The following is a 17,981-nucleotide window of genomic DNA, read 5'->3' as shown; positions in this document are numbered from 1 at the left end:
GAGCCAGGTAATGTTTGTAGGAATGGATAACATAACTTTCAAGGCAGCTCATACAGCTGGAAGTTACACACACACTCTTGTACAGAGTAAGCAAGTCAGAAGCAATTTGTCTGACTAGAGATATTGATTAGACCAAAAGAGAAGATAGTTGGGAAACTGAGAAGAGGGGCAAGAAGTTAGCATGGGGAGAGATACCTCCCAATGAAAGGAAGTGATGGGTAATTTATCATCTATGGAACATGGGGAGATTAGCAGAGGGAAGGAGAAAAGTCCTGACTGATGAGTGTTGGCCTCCCTTCCAGCTAATTTGGCTTTTATGCAAAAGTTCCATCCTGTCACTTCACCATGTTCATCTTGCCAGCCACAACTAAAAGGTTCATTAGTATAACTAACAAACAAACAGGAGATGGAAGTAGTGAGAGGTCCAGCTAATGACAACAGACTGACTGGTACCTGGTACCTACTCCTATCACACAAGATCTGGGCTTTAAATTAAATAGTTCTCACACGAAGGTGAAAGCAGCTGAAATGCTACTTTTTTAGGTCTTTTGTATTCTCATTTCATAAGCCAGTTGTTGAGATCAGATGTCACCTGGTGATCTGTCTTCATACAAAAGCCAAATGGACTAGAGTGCTTTTATGAGAACAAACTAGAGGCAAATAAAATTTTAAATAGCTAACATCAGCTGTGACACTTCCTTGATCTGTTAAAAACAGCTTATGGGTGTCTGGCATCAGCTGCAGCCTGGCAAGGTCCTGCACAGAGGCACAAATACAACCTGGGCAGGGAACAAAGGCAGAGCAGCCCTGAGGAGGAGGACCTGGGGGTGTTGGTTGGTGAAAACTCCACAGGACCTGCTGGAACGAGTCCTGAGGAGACCAAGAAGATGCTCCAAGGGCTGGAGCACCCCTGCTCCTGGCTGGGAGAGCTGGGGGTGTTCACACGGAGAAGAGAAAGCTCCAGGGAGAGCTCAGAGCTCCTTCCAGGGGCTCCAGGAGAGCTGCAGAGGGACTTTGTACCAGGACACATAGGGACAGAACAAGGGGAAATGGTTCAAACTGACAGAGAGCAGGTTTAGATAGGATATGAGGAGGAATTTCTTTACTGTGAGAATGGTGAGGTCCTGGCAAAAATTGCCCAGAAAAGCTGGGGATGCCCCATCACTGAAAATGTTCAGTGTCTGGCTGGATGAGGTGCTGAGCAACCTGGTCTGGGGAAGGTGCCCCTAACCAAGAAATTGAGATGGAATTAGATTATTTTTAAAGTCCCTTCCAACCCAAACCACTCTATGATAATATTAGCTTTGTCCAAATGATGATAAATGTTATTTTTTTCCAGTATAGCACCCCACAGCCCCCACTTAAAAAAGAAAAAGGGTTTTTCATGGCTAAAATGTACAGCAGAGATCCCTTTCCTGCTCTAGCTTGCACTTGTGTGCATTGGATATATATTTTCAGTGTTATTTTGGGTTGCTGGCAGTCGCAGCAGTGTAGGAGGCAGCTGCTGCCCCAGGGTTGTGTGTTGCAGGTATTTGCAAGACTTCTGTAAAATGCAGGCTGCAGCAAGAAACCCTCAGACTGCAGTGTGCTGCCTCATGCAATAATCTGAATTTGAAATAACTACTTTGTAATGAATGGGTCAATGCGGGACTATTTAAATGCTTGCACCCTGTTAAAATTACAGAACTCCCCACCAATGCCTCATGATAGTTTATCTAGAAAGGATACAACATACTGTAGCTTCCAGTAGAGCAATAGCCATCTTAAAAGATTAATTTAAAAATATAAATCATATATCAAAATGCTCTCCACATTTTCCTGGCTACTCCAGAGTTCCTATGTCAATATCTCAATAATGACAATGTCACAAGTGGGTAAGATTCCTGAAGACAAGCAGTGATTTTGTGTGCCTGACAGGAGTCCCTGGAAGAGGTGAATGACTTTTATGTGATGCAGCTCCTTCCTCTCTGCAATTTGAGTCTGTTAAGCAAAAACATCTCAGGTCACCAATCACCCTTCAAAATCCAGGCAGTTCATCACCAGAGAACATATGTCCATAAAAGGAAGAAAAGCTTTAGCATCAAAAATATGGAAATAGGCCCAATAAATTTGGTCCTAGGATTTGTTTTTTAAAGTCAGAAAACTATTACTGCCAGACTCTTTGCTGGGGCTATAAGAGAATGATCATTTTCCCTTGTAATGGTTCTGACATAAAGTGTGTATCAAAAACTGCAAACGCTTCATATCCATCCAGCTGTGCTGAGCAATAAACATGATAATTATGCAGATAAGGCTTAAATAAATTCCTATACCTAAGGGCAGCTGAATGCTTTTTTAAGCAAAACAATAATTAACCCTCTATAGGGCTGAATGAGCACAGACCTTTGCTTTTTCCCAAGGTGGGAAACTTGAATTTTGGCACCTCTCAGGCATCTGTCATGGATATAAATGGGTCAGGGCTCTGCAGAGGAAAGAGCTCCAGGGCTGTTCCTTCTGAGGTTCCAAAAAGGGTCAAGAACAAAATCTACTAATTTCTATACCCTGATGCTGGAATTTGAGGTGAGTTTCAGACAAATATCACAGGAATTGCAGGTAAAGGGAGAGAAGATCACAAAACACCAGAGGAACTGTCACTGAAAGACAAAGAGGAGTTCTGAGCCTGGCAGTGAATGAAGTCCCTTGCAGTAACTGGGAAGCTCAAGGGCTCTCAAGAAGGACCAAACAGCTGCAGTGCAATGAATTCTGACACTTTGGTGATCTGCAGAGCTGCCCACAGGCACGTGCTCAGCTCAGCCCCAAGATGAAGGTGTTCATTTTAAGCTCTTTCATTAGGTTGAACTTTGTTGTGTTTTACCTGGGATGTCTGACAAGCCAAGCCTCTCTAGGAACTGCTGCTGCTTGAAGAACCCTGAGACCATGCTAGCAGAGGCTTTGGGCTGGCAGGATAAGCAAGGCCAGCTCCTCATCCTCCTCATGGCAGCCACCAGCAGGCTGCAGTGCCTTTGTGGCTGTTCTCGCCACCATGTGTGACTACTTCAGCTATAAAATCCTTCACTACAGAGATTCCATGGTCACACAGGTGTTATTTTACAAACTGAGTGCTGAACTAAATGGTTTGCCACACTGTTCCATAGCAAATGATGATAACAAATCCTTCATGCATATACTGTCCCTTCCCTCTTCATTCCTCTTGTCATTTTTTGAACTAGGGTTGAATATCAAAAGGAGTCAAAAATCTTCTCAACCCACAAAGCTTCTGGCTTTAAAGCCAGCATAAGAAACATGGAAATTGTCAAACTGGTTTTTATGCTCCTGAGTTCTAACACAGCACCTGTCAGCCATGGCAGAATGATAGAGAAAAGATCTAAATTGCCCCTTCCATGGTGAGGAACTGGGGGGAGTTACCAACCTCAGACTTTTCTGCATCACTGTGATTACCAGACACTGCATTTCCCTTCCAGAATGTTTCCTAATGGCTTTTGGAAGCCATCCAAACCTTTTATCCCCACCAAATCACAGGGTAACAAACTCCACAATTCGGTTATGCACGACGTGGAAATAATGGTTCTTCTGAGTTTCTAACCTGCTGTGAGATTCAGATGCTCCCCAGTTCCCTTATTGTGAAGAGCAGTGAATAATCACCCTTCTGCATTGCTTCCCCACTCCCAGCCCTACAGGTGGCTGCTGCAGCACTGCCCCACCACAGCTCTGCCTGGAGGGACAGGGCTGGTGACAAGTGACAGATGGCAGGAGCTCCAAGCTGAGCCTGCTCTTGAATCGCTGACAATACAGAGCTGTGGCTCCTGTTTAACAAACCTCCATGAGCAGTCCTGCAGGAGGGGTGAAAATTAAGAATTTCTCTCTGCTCTAAAGAAAAAGAAAAGAAGGAGGAGAAGGAGGAGAAGGAGGAGAAGGAGGAGAAGGAGGAGAAGGAGGAGAAGGAGGAGAAGGAGGAGAAGGAGGAGAAGGAGGAGAAGGAGGAGAAGGAGGAGAAGGAGGAGAAGGAGGAGAAGGAGGAGAAGGAGGAGAAGGAGGAGAAGGAGGAGAAGGAGGAGAAGGAGGAGAAGGAAGGAAAAGAAGGAAAAGAAGGAAAAGAAGGAAGGAAAAGAAGGAAAAGGAAAGGAAAAATTAAAGGCAGACCTGGCTCTGCCCTCTGAGTCTCCCCAAAGTTCACCCAAGGCAGATCTGCTGCGATCTACTTCTCTTGTTTTTGTTTGTATTCCCCCAACAGAGATGAGCAGAGAAGGACTCAGACCTGCTCATCACCTCTGTCTGGATTTTAGAGCCTTACCTATAAATCTGAGCACAGATGTAATCATCTTAGATTCCAAAAAGCCAGGTTAAGATGGAAAATTAAACATGAAAAGTTTTCTCTTCTCCCTTTCATGCACTGACTCTTTCAAAAGCTCATTTCTGCAGGCCTCCCATTGACTTCATCTGTTCTAGGAAAGGACATCTCCAAAGCCATGTCACTCTGCATAAGGAGCTCAGATCTCAGGGGAGGCTGGAAACCCAGCACAGCCTTTCTGAGGAGCGTGGGCACAGTGATGATGATTTCAGAGGGCTGGCTGTCCTGTAGAGTGCCATGTCAAGACAGGCAAAATCCCCTTGAAATCCATTTTTCAGAGCTGGATGGTTCTGGCTCAGCCTGAAGGGATGAATCAGACATCCCAACTGGATCCTGGAGGCAGAAGGGAGAAGTGCCTCAGGTAGTCCCTGTGCCAGTCCTCTAACTATTGGCCAGAGAGGTGCTTAGTATGAGTGTCATCCCTACAGCTGTTCTGGTTTTACCCTTAGACAAATGTCCTGGGGCTTGCTGCTTCTCCCTGCAGGTCTGTGAGGCTCACAGACTTTCTTCACTTAGAGATAAAAATCTATAATTTAGACAAGTCAGTCTATGAGAAAACTAGGGTATACAGAAAAAAGAATATTCAGTCTTTTATCAGCTTCCCTTGCATGGACAAACCAGGAACAGGACACCTCTGAACTTCATCAGAAGCAGAGCTGGCACACCTCTATGAACTCTTAAAAACAAAGAAAGACTACACAGTGGGTCCAGGGCCCATTTCAGACTGAAAGATTGGATGGAAAAACATCTCCAGGAGGACTAACTGAGATTAGAGAACACAATGTCAAGTCAACTCCTGCTGCATTGGGATCTACCAAAATTGCCCAGTTCTGTTCAGTAGAGTACTTTGGGTTTATCTCCCCACCTGGAAACTGTTAAATTATATAAATCAGAAGCTTAACTAAAAAGGCCAGAAAGTCTCTTTTTTTTTTCCTGTAGACTCACTGGTCTCACACATCTCTCTTTGGGTTTCAATCCTCTGCTACAAAGCCACCCTCACCCTCTCACTGCCCCATTCGATCTCGTGGCACTCACACAGAGAATTTCCTGCCAAAACTCATTACTCTGCAATTTCCTGCTCTGAACTGCCCCTGTGCTCATGTCCCTGGTCCCAGTGTCCCCAACAGCTTGGAGTCATATGCTCCCACCATCTGACCCCCTGGACTCCTCTCCTCTGCTGGAGATGCAGGGTGAACCTGGAGCCAAGGGGAGCTGAGCTCCAGCCCTTCCAAAGGGCTCAAGGGCCCAGCACCAGATGGTGGAGAGCAACTCTTAACCAGCAGGAAAATGATGCTTTCCTCTCACAAACTGAAATGTCAATAAAAAGCTGACTGTGTATTCCAAATTCAGCCTGAAAGCCAATTCCATTTTTCAGTTCAGAGCTTCAGCCTTCATAATGCCACAGAGCAGCTCAAGTCTAAGTAACACCACTCAGTGCCTCCTTTGGTGTCTGAGAGGGATTAGGGAGGACCATGCCAGGCAACTTCTCAGTGGGTACAAAATTCCTGCTCAAGGAAGGAAGTGCTACTGCTTGTTCTCCTCATAGCAGCAATAATGAAATCCCTGCTGCAATAGGAGGAATGAAAACTGCAAAGAACTTAAATTTTCAGTAAGGTTATAATCTATTCTGGGAATATTCTCTTCATGGATGTTAATCTGAAAGTTTTTACTTCTAGTAACAATCATTCCTACATTTTCAAAAAATCATGGAGGGGTTTGAATTGGAAAGGATTTGATGGATCATCTAATTCTAACTCCTTTCCACAGGCAGGGATGTCACTCTCCAGAGCAGGTTGGTCCAAGCCCTATCCAATGTGGCCTTGGACACTTCCAGGGCTGGGGCAGCCACAGCTGCTCTGGATACCCTGTGCCAGGGTCTCACCACCCTCACAGTAAAGAATTTCTTCCTGAAATTCTAAATTTTTTTTTTCTGATTTCTTCCTAATCTAATTTTCTGATTTCTTCCTAATCTAAATATTCCCTCTTTCAGCGTAAAACTGTTCCCCCTTATCCTACCACTATCTGGCTGTGCTAAAAGTCACTGTCACTGTCTTTTCCAAGCCCTTTGAGCCACACTCACCCTACACTCTGCAGGTGCCATCCAATCCAGCAGCTCATCATTGCTGCTTGCTGCTTTTAAGGCATCTCATAAAAAATTAAATACCGTGCACACCTCTAAGTGAAATGTGATGGTTTTGTGTGAGACAAGTGTTTTTCAGGGCTGGTCTTTGGTCAGGATTTCCAATCCTTCCTGTATTCCAGCCACTTCCAGAGCAGCTCTGGGAGTCCCTGGTATTGCACTGTGCTTGTTATACATTTAAAAATAACTTCTGCTCTCTCAAGTAGGAGCCAGAAGCTACTGTAACTTAGCAACATGACCAAGCACCAAGAGTGCAAAAGAACCCCCCAAGACCCACCTGCTCCCTCGTTGTTCTTATTTATTTGCCAAGAGTTTGTTATTTACTGATAAGCAGAGCATTACCCCCACACGTATGCTCCACATTTACCCACCAAATTCACTGTTGACAAAGGAGTTCATAAGCAAACAAGAAATTAATAAAGCCCTGTATACATAAGTGAAAGCTGATAAGATCAGTAATATCATCTGTCAGGCAAGTTAGTATAATCAACTTGCTAATTGCATGAGAAGTACAAGAAAGCCATTTGCTTTGAAGAAACTTAATTCCCTAAATTTGAGTGTGGCTCTACCAGTCTAAACATTTCCTTTTTATGTGGTACATATCAAAACATATGACCTGCTTTCTTCTGATCATTTGATCTGCAAAAATACAACATAAGATGACTTGTTCAGGGCTGCATCTAAAGTCCAGAAGAAATCAATGATAACTATGAGAAAAAGATAGAGCTTTTTGCACACCAAATCTTTTTCTTGTACATTAATTAGTAATTATGCCTCGGAATTTTTTCAAGTGAGCTATTTCTCCTGCTGACTCTTGCATTTTAGGCTATGGGAAACTGCATCTTCATTCTCAGGGGCAACATTGTTAAAAAATATGAACCCAGAGATAGAGTTCTTAAATGAGGCTTTCTTTTTTCTGATTTCTAAATGTGGAATACCATAAGCTTACATTAAAAAAAAAAAACCATCATGCAGACAATAAAGCACAGAATTGGAAGTTGAGGTTTTGGGTCTTTGCTTTACTTCTTTTCTTTCTTTGTTCTTTAAACTTCCCCTTAAAAAATGCCAATCTTGTACACAATTCCACCTACCAAGCAAGAGGCCATTGAAGGCTGAAAAAGCAATCAAAGCTTGGGTAAGTGATAAATTGTCTTTTACACTGGTAATTAGGTTGGAGACAGCACTGACTTATTTCTCAAAAGACCACAAAAAATGACCATTAAATGCTTCTACAGAAAGCTGAGGAAGTGGAAAGCTCTTTCAGCTTGTGCTCCCTCTGAGAAATCTACCCCTCCATGTGCCATGGTCATGCATGATGCTGGTTATGGTCCTGGCATAGCCAGCATCATTTTTCATTTTTCAGAACCAGCCCAGAGGCTGCCTAGATCAATGCTCAGCCTTGGGAGCAGACACCATCCCTTTCCCATTTGGGTCTTGGGCTCAGGAATAGTAAAGAATCTCTCTTAGGCCTGGAAATCAAATCAATCTTGCGTGCACTTGGCAATGTCGCCTTTCAGAGGTGTTTTGTTTTGTTGGATAACACACAACAACTCTACAGGGGGGTTTTTTGGTCTCACAGGATCTCAGTGAAGTCTGTGGCATGTTTAGTCTCCTCCTGAGGCAGTGCTGGGTCTGTGCACTCTCTGTCACAGCACAGGCCCAGCTCCTGCACAATGACCACTGCAAAGCACGACAGGTTCCTTTATCTCCAGCCTAACAGGTATCTTTATCTGGGCTCAGCTGACAGTGGTCTCTAGGCAGGCCTTTAAAAAACCTCCCCATTATGTTTCACTCATTCACTCTGGTTTGGCATGAGCCAGTCCAGCTGCTTGTGAAAGAGAGAAGAGAGAGGAAGCAGCAGCATCCGTGGCTCAGCCTTTCCCTGGGGACCTCTGGTGCCCCTGATCAGTTTGTGTTCCTTCCCCTTGCTATCAGCCATTCCACGGAGGTTTCCTTGCTGCTGAGCTGGTGCCCTCATTAGTGAACTAGAGAGCACTGGCAATGAGCTGCAGCCCTGTGAGGAGCTCTGCAGGGGCAGCACCATCCCTGCCCTGCTGACATCCTCAGCAGCAGCACCCCTGGCTGACCCCTGAGCACAGCAATCTCCAAACCCTCAGGGAGAGGGAGTGCTACAGCAGCCAAATCCACAGCAAAACACCTTTGCTATGGATGGCCTCATCTTCTTTCAGTGTTTAAGTTCCTCTCCCTGAGAAGCAAGCAGTAACTCTTGTTCAGAGTGACCAGACTGATGGGGGCTCTGAAACAATCCTGCCTCTCTGAGCTGTTGTTATCCTCCCTTCAAAACATCCCCTGGGCACCACAGGAGTGCTCATAAAAATGCTGTGTAGCCAAAGGTTCCTCATTTAACCTCCCAGAAGAGGTTAAACACCTCAAGCTTAAAAACAAAACCCAGCTCAGGTATTAAATGACCAGCCTGTGGCTGCACAGCAAAGGTGAGTACCGGACCAGAAGCCTACCAGCAGAGAAAATTGGTCTTTAATAATTAAAACATGTAAATTTGCATCGTGATTCCACTGGATTATGACCAGAAAACACAGCTTACCCACTTCTATGACCAATCATTAATTTAAATTCCCTGTGCATACAGAAATACAGTTTTATATTCACATTATATTGTGGTTTTCATGATCTAGTTTTGCTTCCCTTTACGCTTCCAGAACAGGACACCTTAATAACACTCAGAATAAAGGACCTTAAACCTCCAGCAGAGAAGATACCTTTATCTTGCCTTAATTTGTACTACTTGTATCAGAATGGCATTTTTAAGATTAAGATGAAGAGATATAAATGTAATCTCTCAGGAGTTTAACCAAGCTACCTGTGGGCCTGATGTTCTTATTGTTTGCCTGAGGAAAACAAATCTTTCATCCTTATCTATGAATTTCTTTGCTAATTAAAATGCATGGACTGCTTTAAACACTATTTACCCAAGAGGCCTTCAGCAGTGCTCTTTCACCATTAAAAAAAAAATTAAAAGAACATACAAGCATTTGGAAGGTTTTAAAGATGCCACATACAAAAGCCACTCATTAATATTCCTGAAGAGTGCTATTATCAAAGCAGGATATTAACACTACAGGTCTAGCTATACAAAACAATTGCCAATCTAAACACATGGCAACAAGTGAAATCAGAAGCAGTTGGAGACAGACACAGAGAATGTTCTCAGATCTTGTCAGCTGTTCCAGAGAGCTGAGCAATTCAATGTCACCATTTGCATTTTTCCCTGGGTATTCCCAACACGATGCAGAAAACCCTGCAGCAGTGAGAGAAAATTATCCAGAGCAAATTGGGAGGGTTTGCAGTGCTGCTAGCAATGATTCTGTTATATTCCAAATTCAATTAGAAAGGGAGGCAGCTAAAACAGCAGCACCTTGCTGATGAGGCAAATCTTTCCCAGGCTGAAGGATAAAGCAACATTTCCAAAGTCTGCTCATGCAAGAGATTTTACAAAACCTGACGACCACAAACCCAAGTTCAACAAGTTCTGCTAATGTCCTTTGCTTCTGCTTGCCTCAAATCAGCCCAGAAACATTAATTATGGGTGTGGACCTGCAATTACAAACAAATGAGTGATCAGATCTCTGTGATTTTCTGCTTATCAGCCAGCCTGCCTTCGTGGTATTTCAAGATAATGCATCTCAGTCTGTGTGTGCAATAGATTAGGGCCAGGCATGTGGTCAGTTCATCAGCACAGCAACAAGCAGGAAATTATGAGGCACAGGAGCTCACATGCTTGGAATATCAGCAACTCTGAGAAAAGGTGAGTGCCATGAAAAAGTCAGCTTTTGCCCTTGATTATTCTTATTATTACCCCTTTACCCATTTTACCGATGGGCAGGCCAAGGCAACAAGAGGTTACTGAATCGAGGCCACACAGTGTATGAGTAGAGGCAGAGACTGAAAAGCTGCACTCCTGCTATTTTCCCCTGGACTTTTCCCTGTAAACAGAAACACTCCCACTTCTTTTAGCAGAAATTAGAGTTTTTAGCAGACTTGCTTTGCAGTTGAACAATTAGGAACTCTTCCATGATAAGCCACCTTCAGAGATGGGTAAGACTGGAAATAAAATTAGAGCAAATTTTGAAGTGTCTATATTTAAGTGAAAAGAAGGAAGTAGAAAGACATTCCTCTGGGATAAATACCCACTACACATGTGTCTCTAAAATTAGTGATACCATCTAAATTAAGATAACTCATCCTTATTACATTGTAATGCCCTTGTGCCTAAAATTCACACACCCTCTAGGAAGAGAGGGTGGTGGGGCACTGCCCAGGCTCCCCAGGGAATGGTCACAGCTCCAAGGCTGCCAGACCCCCAGGAATATCTGGATAATGCTCTCAGGCACATGGTGGGATTGTTGGGATGTCTGTGCAGGGGCAGGAGTTGGGCTCAATGATCCTTGTGAGTCCCTCCCCACTCAGGATATTCTGTCATTCTCATACAAATCTATCTCAGAAAAGCAAGTCTTGCTCCCAGACCTTCTATTCAGGGGTGCTACAAAACTGAGGGAATGTGTCCATATTTTAGCACCCTACTTCTGTCTTGTGTCATGTTCTCCTTCTGGAAGGAAGGAAAGCAACCCAGGACCACCTTGGGATCCTGCAAACCTGAGCGGAAACCAACCAGAAACTGGAACTTTCTGCCTTGACATGGGGAATGTGAAAAGGCGAGAATGAAAATCATCCCATGTGCAAGCAATGGGAGAGCAGAGATCTGATAGGACCCAACTTTCAAAATCTGGAATCCATTTTAGCAGAATTAACTGACAGCATAAATGCAACAACTTCAGCTGTTTATCGAGTGACTGGTGCATACAAATCAAGGATGCTCAGTGTCTAAATGCTAATGTCTTCATAGACTGTGCAAGCACGAATTTGCACCTACAACAAGTGGAAGCCACTTCCCTTAAACCTTAACAAACAAGGCTGAGAGAGAAAGGAAAATGAGAAAGGCAACATGAATATTTCAGGGTGTGCATCCTGAAAGCTTTGGTGCAGCTGCACATTTCCAATTAAATTCAATTGGAAACTCACATCTAAAACCCTGAGCAATGCATAGGTAAGTCAAAGAGTTTGATGTCAGAGGATGATTCTCAGAGTCAACTGCTTTTGTTCAGCAGAAGCCTTCACAGAAGAATGAAGCACAATCTCTCCTCTTATAGAAAGTGGAGGCTGAAGGGAGCAGGAAGGGAAGTAGGAAATTCAGAATAGACATTGGTATAATTCTGTCCAGCTCAGTATCTAAGGAATCACACTGACATTATTTGTAATGGAAATGATACAAAGAGGTCAAGTTTTGGCTTTTCCATTACCCATCATCAGACAGGATTCAGAACAATTTCCATTTTATTTGAAGCAGCAAGCCCAATCGGATGAAGGTAGCTCCTGGATAAAAGGATCAACCACTGATCCAACTCTAATCAGCACAATGATAATTCTCTTACCTCCAGCAGGATTAATCTGATTGTTTGAATAAACAATTTGGTTCATCTTTTGGAAGCAGAGAGCCCAGATGTCTTTGGACATGTGTCAGTGTTTTACTGTGTTGCAGGGTCTGCTTTTCAAAATACTCCCATGGTTATCTCCTTTTCCTGGGCTTTCGTTCCCATCACACCCCAATTTGATTTTGGGATATTAGACTGGAATATCAAGTTCAGGAGCTCAACTACTGCCCTCCAGCAAACCCCTCATGCCACAGCTACCTGGAATAAATCCTCTGGAATGTGCAGAGTGGGGCCTGAACCTGCAGCACTGTTTTGCTCCACAGCTGTGTCCCCCTTGAGACCATGTTCATTAATATGTGCACAGCCTTCATGGCCTCCTGAGCATGGTCACACACGTGTCCATAGCCACAAGGAGTTTGCATTAAAAAGCATTGCAGATGCTGGAAAAATAATCTTTCTTTTGTGTATGACAAGTTGGAGTCTACTAATGTTGATTTGCAAAATTCCAATTATAAAGGACAATCTAGGCTAAGCTGTTTCCAGCAGGAATCAGAGACTGCCATATTCCCCTCGGATGTGATAAGTGACAATTTTTTGTCTCAATATTTTTGCTCTGAAGATGTTTTCTCTTTCCACAATTTTTAGTAATTTGTGTTATTTTGTGACATGTCTGTGGCATCGTATCTACATATCATTACTCCAAGTTGTCATGTCGCTTTCCACAAGACTACTGCTGCCATGTCAAATCCTCCCAGAGCAGAGCACTTGCTTTTCTTTATCATTAAGGGCAGCTGCTACTCTGTACAAATTGAAACATCAATATACTGCAGAAAGGTTCCAGGCTGCTGGAAACAGTTGCTCCTGAAATTAGTACACCAAATGCTTATCTTTTTCTTTTTTTTTCTCTTGTTCAAAGTGTTAACCTGTATCACTCCAACACAAACAGGAGGCATTTTGTTCAAAGAAACAAAGTGAAGGGGGTTCAAACATCCAGAGCCTGGTTTTGAATGCCTAAACAGACAAAAAGAATGTGAGAGAAGGTCATATTTTTAGATACCTTTTGTACCTAACAGTACATGCAGAGATCACAGAAATATCAATTGTAGTCATAGAGGAAGCTTTTGACATATCTGGAAATTTAAGCTTGCATCATTTGCATCCCACTGCAGTGCTTTAACCATAAACCATTCATCCTGGCACAGCAACAAGTCAGATGAAGATAAAAGAGGAAAAGAGAGAAGTCAGTGAGATTATGCACACCAGAGTAATTGTTTATATTTCAATTTTTCCCTGTCAATTGCTCAAGTGCAGTTGAATAAAATAGGATTCAGAAAATAAATCTCTTCTTAGATATCGTCAAAAGGGTCATAAATTTCAGTACCCTTAGAAATGTCATTCTTGGGGCCTTAACTCAGGTCTAGGAGAATTGCAGACACCAAACATTGCAGATTAGCTCCAGTTCAGCTTTTGAGTGAATGAAGATGTCAGAAGAGATCAAATACATTTTGTTATGCTGTAGAGGCAAGACAATGGTGGAGCCACTGTGCAAAATCAGGAGTGAAAAGAACTCAAGAGTAAAAGTCTCATTTGACAGGGACATGCTCCAGTGTGCACACAACCTCTCCTGAAGTGCTACAGGCTTCAGAGTGACTGCAGGATGGAGGAAAAGCTTTCATTCCTTCCATCAACATCCCATTCAAAAGTCAGGCAATAGCAGCATCTGTGTCTGGAAGACTAAACTTAAAAAAGCTACAGATGGTAGAAAAATTAATTTTGAAAAATGAAATTGCATTTGTTTGCAGGAGCAAACAGGCATAGCTTAAATTTAGGTTTGCTCTCTTACTTTTCCATACTAAAGATATGCAAAGAATGGAGGATGGGGAAAAGCAAATTTATGGCCACAGTCTCCCTCCAGCAGCTTCTCAAAAGAAGTCAAATTTAGTTTTACATTAAGTGCTCTGCAGTACTTGGATCACAAGTTCACAAGGGCATGGAAGTAGTTTGCATATAAAATAAACAAGCAAATAAAGCAGAGGGAAACTCATGAAAAGGGAAATTTGGGAAAAGCAAAAACAAAGGCAGAGTGATCAGGGGGTAGAAAAGTATCTCCCACAGATAGCTCCATCTCTCCATTTTCTTCTCCCTTTCCAAGTCCAAAATCTGGACCAAGCACCATCAGAGTAGCAGACACTAATCCATCATCAAACATTCCTTTTGATTGCAGGCAGGGAAAGGAAGGAGCTGCAGTTTGCTCCGCAGGGAGCGTTCAAAGGCACCCCCAGAGCCTGGCACAGGGCAGGGTTTGCTCACCCCAGAAGGAGCACAGACCTGGCACAGGGCAGGGTTTGCTCACCCCCAGAAGGAGCACAGACCGGGCACAGAGCAGGATTTGCTCTCCTCAGGTCCCTGGGTAGCAGCTTTGCTCTGCTCTGGGGCTGGGACATCCCAGTGGCACCAGTGTGGGAGCAGCTGATCTCAAATGGGGAACATGCCAACCTGTTTTATCCTAAAACTACTGGGAAATAATTTAGGGATGTTACCAGGAGTTTCTTTTACTAGCAAAGAAATTCAGGACTTACACAGTGCTTTGGCCTTTTTTCTTTTTAGTGAATTAGAAAAACACTGATTAAAAGTCAGTCTTACACGTCAGTTTAAGGTAACCTTCTTTTGCACTCTCTTTTTCAGCAGACAGCAACACTACCTTTGAAGATAACCATTCATGCATAAAATTACTAATAGAGACCATCTATCTGACAAATGTCTGTTCCTTAATAATTCATATCACTTGATCTATTTTCAAAGGTTAGTCTTACATTTAAAATTACAGTTCTGAATAGGTCAGCCTGTTACTTAAAGATAAATTACTCCACCTCTCCATGTTACTGTGTTGTGTTTTGATAATGACAGGCTTTTTATTCCCATGCTTTCCTCTTCCTTCTCAGAATCAGCAAAGTAGCAGCACAACCCACCTTGCCCACACCTTCCAGAAGTCCCATTTTGATTCTTTTTGGCTAAGGCAGTCTGAGCACCAACTTCCAGTCCTTTACCTGCTTTTAGCAAAGGCTTAGGAAAGACTCAGCACTGCAGGGTGAAAAGATGAATCAATGATGTGTGCTAGGACTAAGCTTAGTCCTGCTGTGTGGGAGCTAAAATGCTGTATAACCAATGCTATTACATTCATAGTAATTAAAGGATCATTTCTGCTCTCCTCTAGATAGATAAAGCAATAAAATGACAATGTTTAAAGAGGAAATGCCAGTGTAATGTTCATGCATTTAACAACTACCCAGGAGATATGCATTGTAAATATACTTATAACAGAGAAGTTCCTACTGTTTTATATAAGGAAGCATTTTGTGCTGGTAATTTCATACCACTGAGTAGTCTGGAAAGTTACTGGACCACAGACAACTCACTGTTTTCTTTTTTGAGCACATGGTATTGGTATTTTTCTATGATTGTGAAGAACTGTCAGGTTATAACAGTTTGTCACATATCTTATTACAAATACATTTCTGAACTACTGAGGGTGAAAAGCTCTTCTCAGGCAACCCAGACACACGCACAGCAGATCAGAGCACCCGTCTGTGAGCTCAGCAGTGGCAGGAGGGGAGGAAAAAGCAATGTTTGGGGCTGTGGACATTCTGTGTGAGCTGCAGCAGGAGAAGGTCTCAGGGACAGAGCCAGGAGAGCACAGAGCTGCTCCCAGGTCTGAGACAGGACAGCCCCACCCTGCACAGGGAAACTGAGATGGAAAGCAGCCCCAGGGAACTGCTGGATCTTGTGCAGCAGTCCTGCAGGATTTCTCTAAGCTGTGCTCCTAATGTAATAGCTCAGGTGTGTCACAGACATCTTTTTATGAAAAATCCTTTCCTTCAGATTTTTCCTTCTGAGAAGCTGAGAGGCCTCAGGAACAAAATGTAAACAATTGGAATGCAACAGGTGCATCTGTGATTAGCTCATGTGGTTGTTTCTAATTAATGGCCAATCACAGTCATAGAGTCTGAGACAGCTGCCTTTGTTATCATTCTTTCTGATTCTATTCTTAGCTTAGCTAACCTTCTGATGAAACATATTCTTCTGTTCTTTTAGTACAGTTTTAATGTAATATCTATCATAAAATAATAAATCAAGCCTTCTGTAACATAGAGTCAGATCCTCGTCTCTTCCCTCATCCGAAAACCCCTGTGAACACCATCACACAAGTGGAATAACTGGCCTTTGCTTTGCAGATAACAACAAAATGAGAATCTGCATGACCCCTTAAAACAGACTCAGAGTTCACTCTGTCTGCCATGAAGCCAATGCTGTTGATGGAAGTGTCTCTACTGGGCTGTGCACCCCATCCTCTCCAGAGTTAATCAGGACAGGTTTAGAAATAATACATCCATTTCAAATGTGATTTCCTGAGGCCCCTTCTGAAGTAACAATACATTTATATGAAGAGCAAGAAGCCAGCATCTCCAAAACAAATACTACACAAACAAGCATCAGGTTCCAGGCACAAACACCAGCAGTTACCCAGAGGCAAATTATTCACAATGTTTTGTGATAAACAAATCAGTGATACATAAAGAGACCAACCAACCCCAGCTACAAAGATTCCAAATCCCTTTTGCAGATGCCAGACAGGAGAGAAGAGCCCAGCCCAGCATATGAGCAGCCACCAGGGTCTCAGGACAGAGGAGCTTTTGTCAGTGTAGCCCATTGAGTGTGCAAAATGACACAAGGGACTCGCAGAAAATTTTGACACTGCTGTGGGTATTAACAGGGCAACCCCTCTAATGCTCAGACTGCCTGTCCTTTACCTACCCAGGGTGTAAATGCTGATTTTCCTGAAGCGTTTGGCTCCTCCTCTGCATCTCCCACCTGGAGGTGGCACTACCCTGGGTGCAGCAATGCCCCAGAACAAAGAGTTTCCCACTCCACTGAGAGCAAACACAGCCAAGGCAGAACTACAAATCTGTTATTTCAGACCCTGGGCAATCAATGATTCACAAAGAAACAAAGCAGATTCAGATGGCCCTAGGGAGACTACCAAAGGTAGAGTAAGAGAAAGAATGGATGAAATGCATAGTCTGTATTTTTTATTTTTGTTGTTTTTTTAGCTAACTAGATACGAAGGGCTGCAAACTTGGTGTATCCCGTTGCCAGCTCTTCCTTGGATCAGCAGAGTCTCTGTTTACTGTAAGGGGATGCACCCAAATGTAGGGGTTCAGGAGAGGCAAGAGTGGTGTAGGAAGCTGCAGCCCACAGGGCAGGGCTGCACCAGTGCAAGAGAGGCTTTCACTCCACTGGCAAATGTGAATTGTCATGTTCAGTCCATCCATTATTATTCCTTTGTACATGGTTGTGACACCTAATTCTCCCAGGGCTTGTAAAGCATGAAAAACCCTATATCTTCACCACAATCTAAAACATTTAAAATGTTTTAAATTGTATGGGTTACCCCAGATCACCTTCCCCACTGAGAAACTAATTCAGACTGTCTTAAGTGCAGTCTTTTCAGCAAACTGTGACCAATGAATCCACCTTTCTTACTTCAGAGTGTAGACCTGTTCTTGACATGGAAGGATAGAGTAGCTACAGTTAAAAAAAAACCATCAACAGCAAACCCATACAAACAAAAAATCCCACCCCAAAAGCCATGACATTATACAGCAAGCAGCATGTCTGTACATCAGTGCAGACAAGGGAGCTCTGACTCCAGCCATACTCCAGCTTCTTTTTGCTAATCTATTTCAGCAAGAGCTGGGCAAGACAAAGCCTGATGCCTGCAATCCTCCCAGCCCAGGTGGAGTCTCATTTTCCCAGCCAGCAATCCCACACTTCCTGTACCTAGAGCCTGTTCTGATTCTCCCAGCTTGGGGCCCCGCTGGCCTTTCCTTTGCCACGACTCTCACTGTGTGATTATCTACATTTGCTCGTTTGCTCTGTGATCATCCAGAGGCCACACTGCAGGATCTTTGCTGCTTTAACATGCACCAAATCCCATCAGTTCCAGTGCTGTGGCTGGCAGGGCAGG

Source organism: Melospiza melodia, chromosome 14, assembly GCF_035770615.1.
Source record: "Melospiza melodia melodia isolate bMelMel2 chromosome 14, bMelMel2.pri, whole genome shotgun sequence".
Taxonomy (NCBI): Eukaryota; Metazoa; Chordata; class Aves; order Passeriformes; family Passerellidae; genus Melospiza; species Melospiza melodia.
Note: the sequence above shows the minus strand (reverse complement) of the source record.